The sequence below is a fragment of the Mastigoproctus giganteus genome, chromosome 5 (genome assembly GCF_048544385.1).
Source record: "Mastigoproctus giganteus isolate SK-2022 chromosome 5, ASM4854438v1, whole genome shotgun sequence".
Classification (NCBI taxonomy): domain Eukaryota; kingdom Metazoa; phylum Arthropoda; class Arachnida; order Uropygi; family Thelyphonidae; genus Mastigoproctus; species Mastigoproctus giganteus.
In genome coordinates this window covers 233,245,344-233,252,445 of record NC_143579.1, presented here as the reverse complement: position 1 = coordinate 233,252,445, position 7,102 = coordinate 233,245,344, and the positions used below count along the sequence as shown (strand labels likewise).

At 42.9% G+C, this 7,102-nt stretch overlaps 1 protein-coding gene across 1 annotated transcript in view; it reads left to right on the top strand.

The window, feature by feature from the left end:
- The first annotated feature begins 6,751 nt into the window (after nt 1–6,751).
- LOC150086278 (ferric reductase 1) overlaps nt 6,752–7,102 on the top strand; it is a 94,364-nt gene continuing 94,013 nt past the window's right edge. The window contains exon 1 of the mRNA XM_090373805.1: nt 6,752–7,056. The gene's annotated coding sequence lies outside the window, so the exon portion shown is untranslated. The remainder of the gene's footprint in view (nt 7,057–7,102) is intronic.

Genomic DNA, 7,102 nt, shown 5'->3' with positions numbered 1-7,102 from the left:
CCACGTGGCTAATTTCTGCACAGGGAGGGGAGCACAGTGGTTATAATCACCGTACTTCTCAAACAGGGTGGAAATGACTGGCGTTCAAATCCTGTCAATGCAGCAAGGAACTTCTATCGGCATTTTTCATTCCGTAGCAGAGTTAGTTAGTCTGAGGCGTGGACAGTAAGGTTCTTTCTCCCCGTGAAACTCGGATTTTTCATCCAGCTAAACAGTAAATCGACCAGAGATTTGGTCTAATTATAACCATTCTTCCAGCGTGGCTGCGACAAGGTTGAAGGAAGAGGACTTCACTGCCGAACAACTTTCTACAACATATCCCACACATTCTCATTAAGATTGAAACCAGATGAAATTGGGGGAAGATGGGGGATATCCATGTCATGTTCTCCGAACCATTCTTTCACAATTCTATCACGATGCGCTGTTGCATTATCATCCATAAAGTGGCCATCACCTTCGGGATACAAGTAATATTGCAAGGTGCGGTAGATCTGGTGCTGAACTCAGGTATTCCCTGGATGACATTAGACTTTCCACCAGTAACCATGGGCCCAGCCCGTGCCAACCGCCAATGAAACATTCTCCATACCATGATACCACCTCCAGATACTTGGATGTCGTAATAAGTCAATCAGGATCCGTCTCGTCGTGAGGTTCTCGCGACACTCTGCCTACCATCAGTGCAAAACAAAGTGTACCGTGATTGGTCTGACAACATGACTTTCTTCTATTGTTCTGCTGTCAAATCACAAATATTCGACAACACAGCGAGCGGATTTTTCCGTTACGTTACGTTATGAAAAAGGCTCATAAAAATTCCTCCCGTCCTTGACGGGACTCGAACTCAGGTCTTTTCCATCCGGTGTGAGGAGGACGGCGAACCTACCAATTGTGCTACCCTTGAGGGCCCAGGGAGAAATAATAGCAAATAATGATAATTTGATGAAATCCAGAGTGCCATTTATAAGAAAATCAAACAAGAGGAGAGGGAAAGTAACGGACTCCCAACTAGAAGAAACCCGTGGAGTAGCAAAGTTAGCCATAATGGCCATGCTGCCTGGATAGATCTAAAAAGGAAGAACACCAAAAACGTATAGGAGAGACAGAATGGGAGATTCAGGAGGAAGAGGTACAATAGTCAATCATGAAGTCCCACAACTGGCGAACCCCAGGAACAGATAACATCCACGAGTATTGGTACAAGAAGTTCAGCTGCACACACAGGCACATAGCAGAGCAGTTAACCCAGATAATAACGCACCAGGTCTGCGTGGGTACCACAGTGGTAGCGTCAACGTCCTCCCCACACCGGGAGGAAAAGGCCTGGGTTCGAATTCCGTCGAAGACGCGAGGAACTTTAATAGGCCTTTTTCACTCCGTGCTGAGTTAGTTGGTCTCAGGCGTGCATAGCAAAGTTTTTCCCCTAGATACTGGGTTTTTTCGTCCAGCAAGACAGACAAATCGACCATAAAACACATGCATAAGGCACACAGCGCGGCAGACGACTTTAATTATTCGGGTGGCTTAAAAATAATAGTTAGATAATAACGCACCCAGACACAGTCCAGAGTCTCTGACTGAAGGAACCATTCCCTGACTGACTCAACCCACTGTCCAATAACATCAATGACACCACAAACCCTGCAAAGTACAGACCAATCACCTGTTTTCAACAATATACAAGATACTGAACAGCTGCATAACTAAGAAGATATCAAACTACTTGGAGAGCCAGGACTTTATGGCTGAGTACCAAAAGGGATGTAGGCAGATGAACAAAGGATGCAAGGAGCAATTGACCATTGAGGTTACAGTTATAGAGCAAGCCTACAAGACGCACCACAAACTGTATCCGGCCTAAAGCGACTACCGCAAGGCCTTCAACTCCGTACCCCATAGCTGGCTGATAGAGAAAGATCTACAAAGTCAACACGACACTGAATGACACACTTCCTAGAAGCAACCATTGCAAAATGGAGGACTACTATCAAGGTCGAGAACATCATGACAAGACCGATACCCATCAGAAGAGGAATCTTCCAGAGAGATGCTCTGAGTCCATTACGGTTCTGTCAAGCACTCAACCCACTATCCATCATGCTCAATAACATCAATGACAGCAAGTACGGATATATCCTAAAAGAAGGAATGAAGAACCTGTACACCCTCTCATCTGATGTGTATGGATGACATCAGTGGCGTAGCTACCATGGCGTAGCAAGGCAATTGCCTCCTGGCCCGGGCGCTAAAGGGCCCGGGGTCTTTGGCTGTCTCCTCTTTTTGCAATTTTTATTAATTAAGTAGGGGCCCGAACATGTTCTTTGCCTCCCGGCCCGAAAAAGGGTAGCTACGCTACTGGATGACATCAAACTCTGTGCTGCAACTGAGAATAAACTCCAACGGCTACTCTGGATCACCGAAGACTTCAACACTGACATCAGAATCCAATTTGGTTTAGACAAAATGCAAAACTCATGGATTTAATCAAGGACATCTAGTCAGACAATACTACCAGCTGAAGACTGGTGAAAAGACAGAGGACGAGACAAACACATATCTGGGAATGATGCATGCTCACCAGTAAGAACACGAGGAGATCGAGGCCCGCCTGATTGAGAAATACCGTCAGGGTTGAATGGCAGGAACATGGTCAGAGCCATAAACACTTACGCATCTCAGTACCGACGTACTCTTTCGGGATCATAGATTGAACGAACACCGAGCTGGAGGAGATTATGAGATCGATAAGGATAACGATAACCAAGAACCGCCAAAACCACCCGAAGTCAGCCATCGAGAGGCTGACCATAGCCTGTCAAGAAGGAGAGAGGGGACTGACTAGCTTCATTGAACTAGAGAAGAAGGCGATTAAGAACCTGCGTGATTACTTCCAGGAAAATGCAGCGCTAATCTACCAAGCCAAAAGCAAGATGTACAAAGGGCATACAATACTCAAACCCAACAAGGAAACCACACTAACACAGAGAGAAGAAACAAAGACAGAAAGATGGGCAAAGAAGACTCCATCAAGACTATAATTTAATTATTATATTAGGGCTACCCGCAATTGATTACATTAACCCGTGTTTGTGTCTGTAAATTGCGTGTGTCTCTGGTCGGTTTGCCTGTTTTGCTGGACGAAAAAACCCCAGTAACTGGGGAGAAAAACCTTGCTATCTACGCCTGAGACCGACTAACTACGCCACGAAGAAAAAAAAGCCCATTATAGTTCCTCGCGTAATCTACGGGATTCGAACCCGGGTCTTTTCAACCCGCTGTGGGGAGGACGGTGACGATACCCCTGTGCTAGTCGTGCTGATATTATTATTATTATGATGATGATGATGATGATGTCTAAGGTGGCACCTAGACTTCCGTCTATCTCCACCTGATAAACTGAATTTGTGCAGAACCTCTGCAAAACAGACCTGTATGGCAAGTCTCTTCGCCACCAGGGAGCAGCTGGCACCTGTACAGCCGCTCCCTGGTGGCGAAAAGACCCTAATTGTTCTAGCCATAAATTAAGTACTAAGTGCCAAAAAAAGTGGGCCCAATACAGACCCTTGAAGACACCCTCTCGAAAGATTCCTATTAAACTGTAGATGCTGAGCTTTCAGTATAATTTTCCTACCATACAAATAACTCTGTATCGTCCTATACAATAAGTCTGGACATTGCATACCCCTTAATGCAGACAGAAACTCTCATGCCACACCATGTCAAAAGCTGCAGTAAAATCTATAAAGATGGCTAACACATACTTATCCTCTGCCTGGTTGGTGAAATTCATGAGATCATTAATGGCATCCTCCATAGAATGCCCTTTCTTGAAACCATACTGATAAGGCAGGGTCAAACCATTTTTATCCATGATTTGGTTCAATCTTAAAAATAACAATCTTTCAAAAACTTTGCCAAGATTGGCCAATAACGAAATTGGTTTATACCCTCTTGGGTCATTTGATTTTTTACCCGGCTTAACTAACAGCTTGATCAAACCAACTTTCCAGATCCCAGGAAAGGTACCTTGAAGTAAGCATTTATTATATAAGTTTAACAAGATGTTAGGATAAAGCTCAATCACTTTAAGAAAAACGATATTCTCTATTAAATCGATTAGTAGATAATTTTCTTAGAAACGGCTCTCAATTCCTCTAAAGTAAATAAGCTAATATCAACAGACCCAAGGTATGTTACATTAGAGTCCTTGATACCTTCTTGCTCTGTTGTCTCCCCCCCCCCTTGAAATGAAGACTCTTCCCAGAGACCAAAAGATCTCTACAGGAAATACATCGCTAAGGACCGCGGAATAACAGATGACGCATGCCATTTGTCCCAGAAACAATCCACCACATCATCGCAAGATGGACGGTTATCACCCAGAAAGATTACACTCATAAAAACGACCAGGTGGCTAGGATAAAAATGAGAAGCTAGCGCAAAATACCAGTTGATCAAAGAAAGTTTACATATTTCAAGACCTAGAGACCTCTACTCCCAGATTATACTAGGACCTTGCCACAATAACGGACAAGACGATCCTGCACAATATACGAGACATAACCCTCATCGACAAAAAGAAAATCGCTACCTACCTGATGGACATAGCAGTGTTCAGCAACCTCCAGAAAACATATGAGGAAAATATCAGGAAGTACTGAGACCTAAGACTGGAAGTCAAAGAAATGTGGCATATAGAACAAGTAATAACCATCTCGATGGTGTGTCAACCACCGGCATGGTGGGGGAGAGCCTCCATAAGAACCTAGCAGCAAGAGGCCCCCAAAGAACACTTACATGGAACTCCAGAAAGCCACAATCCACAACACCTGTAGGACAGAAAGAGAGTTCTGGACCGAAAGTGACAATAATAATAGTAGTACCCGGACACCCCAACCCAATCCATGCACCTGTCCCGAGGAGGATAAAATTCCATAAAGGGGAATTTTTTTTATAATAATAATTATTATTATTATTATTATTAGTGAAGGACAGCGCTATAAAGTAGTGTGATTTAGTCAGATCATGCGCTGTATTACATCTACACTTCACTTATCTCACCATCCATGGTTCTAATAATGTAGCCAGGCAGTATACATTACATTAACTTCTAATTGCCATGGCATTTTATCAATGGAAGAACCCGTATTTATTAGCCCATTAATCAACAAATTAATTGATGTTTTAATTAACTATAAAATCAACCATCAAATTGAATCATCCCCCTTCCCGTCCTGGTATTATTTCGTCACGACAGATGTCGCTTTACATGCACGCCCTCAGCATTACAGGGTCTCGCAATGGTGGAGTTTCAGAGCGTGTACCAACCTGTCATTACATCACCACAGGTCATGGACAGCTTGGAAGCCATACAAAGGATCTTCTATGAATGCGGCAACGTCAGAGAATTGCTCAGTACCCTGAGGCATTTTTACCAACCTTACCTAGAATGAAATGGAAAATCCTGACTGGTTACTAGGGGCCACTTGTTTAAAATGGAAACAACGAAATTGCTTGTAGGTGAAACACCTCTTCATTGCACCAGTTTATTGTACCAGTCGGTTGCTAACGCAACGAAATACAACCGCGTTGAGAAATTACACCGCAACCTATAGGAAACCGGTAAAATACGGCACACCGAGTTCCTCGTGCACGTGAAAGCCAAGGACATCCGGAATGACAACTGGAAGTTCCTGCCACTTCTCGGAAAAATGGGTAATCTTGTGTGTTTTCAACATCAAGTGTAACAGCCTGCGATTGCTACCTCTGAATACATCAGCGTGAAGTTCAAGATTAATCTTCTGGTTTAGTACCCGGCCCTGATAGCATCCCCAAAAATTTGCCAAATGATTGTAATAATGAAAGATACACACCCATGTCCCAAGACACTATTGCATCAACTTAAAAAATTAATTTTCATCCGAAATCTATTGCAATTTATAAAACCAAACCCATTTTTGTTTTGGGGGGTGAATGTCCCCCACCTCTCGCTATGACAATGTCAGCAATTTTTTTCATCTTTTTTGAAATGTGTAACAAATATTTTTTCGAGAACTCAGGTCCCAGTGGACCCATAAAGGTTTAAAGAGTGCCCTGGGTTAAAGGTAAAGTATATAAAGGTACGATTGCTATCTTTTGAATAGGTTGTTTAGTACCCGGCCCTAATAGAAAGGGGCCCCAAACGTTTGCCAAAAAATATGTGCATCCGTGCCCTAAGACATTATTGAACTAATTCATAAAAAATTATTTTTGATCCAACATCTATTGCAATTTATAATACTAAACCCATTTTTGTTTTGGGGATAAATGGGCCCTCTTTCTGTTTTTTTTTTTTTTTTTTTTTTTCATGTCTTTTGAAATGTGTAACATTTTTTTCGAAAACTCAGGGCCCAGTATTAGAACCACATCAGGAGTGCCCTGGGTGTAAAGGCAAATGATGCAAAGGAGAATGGTTAAATGAAGTGTTAGCATAGTTTTTCTTTTGCAACAATTCCTCTTAGTGGGTGGGAAAAGGAAACTGTAGTTAGGGGGGAGGAGTTAATTCCCCTCACGTATTGCAACAGTTCCTTCCTTACCTTCAAACTTGACAAATGGCGATCAAAATGCTACACACCACTCGTCATACCTCCCACATACTTCGCTATGAATCATTACAGCTTGCCATCAACATTCTATCCGCTAGGAGCGCTAGCAGCGACCTGCTCAGCGCGTGCTCCTTCATACATTACATTGTTCGGAACGCACAAGGATAAACGTCTGCTGTTGATTGTAGTGCTCCCTGGTGGAAAAATCTCTTACAGATTTCAGCGCGTGAAATTTGAAGAGCTTAAAAGTTGTGTTGTGTCCTCATATCCTGTCTTTTTGTGTGCGTTCCATGAGATCAGCGCTTTTTCCGGAAATGCTGCTTCAATAGGGGTCGCTTTTACTAACACAAATTACCCTTCGGGGAAGCCACAACGTGTGGGTTAGTGATAGACCTGTTTGTGTGTGTGGTGATAGTTGTGCGCAAGACTAGTGCCGAGTACACAGGATATACTCTTTGAGCAGAATAAGGTAAGTTGTTATTGAAACTATTAAGTTAAAAGAAAATGGAGTCTGT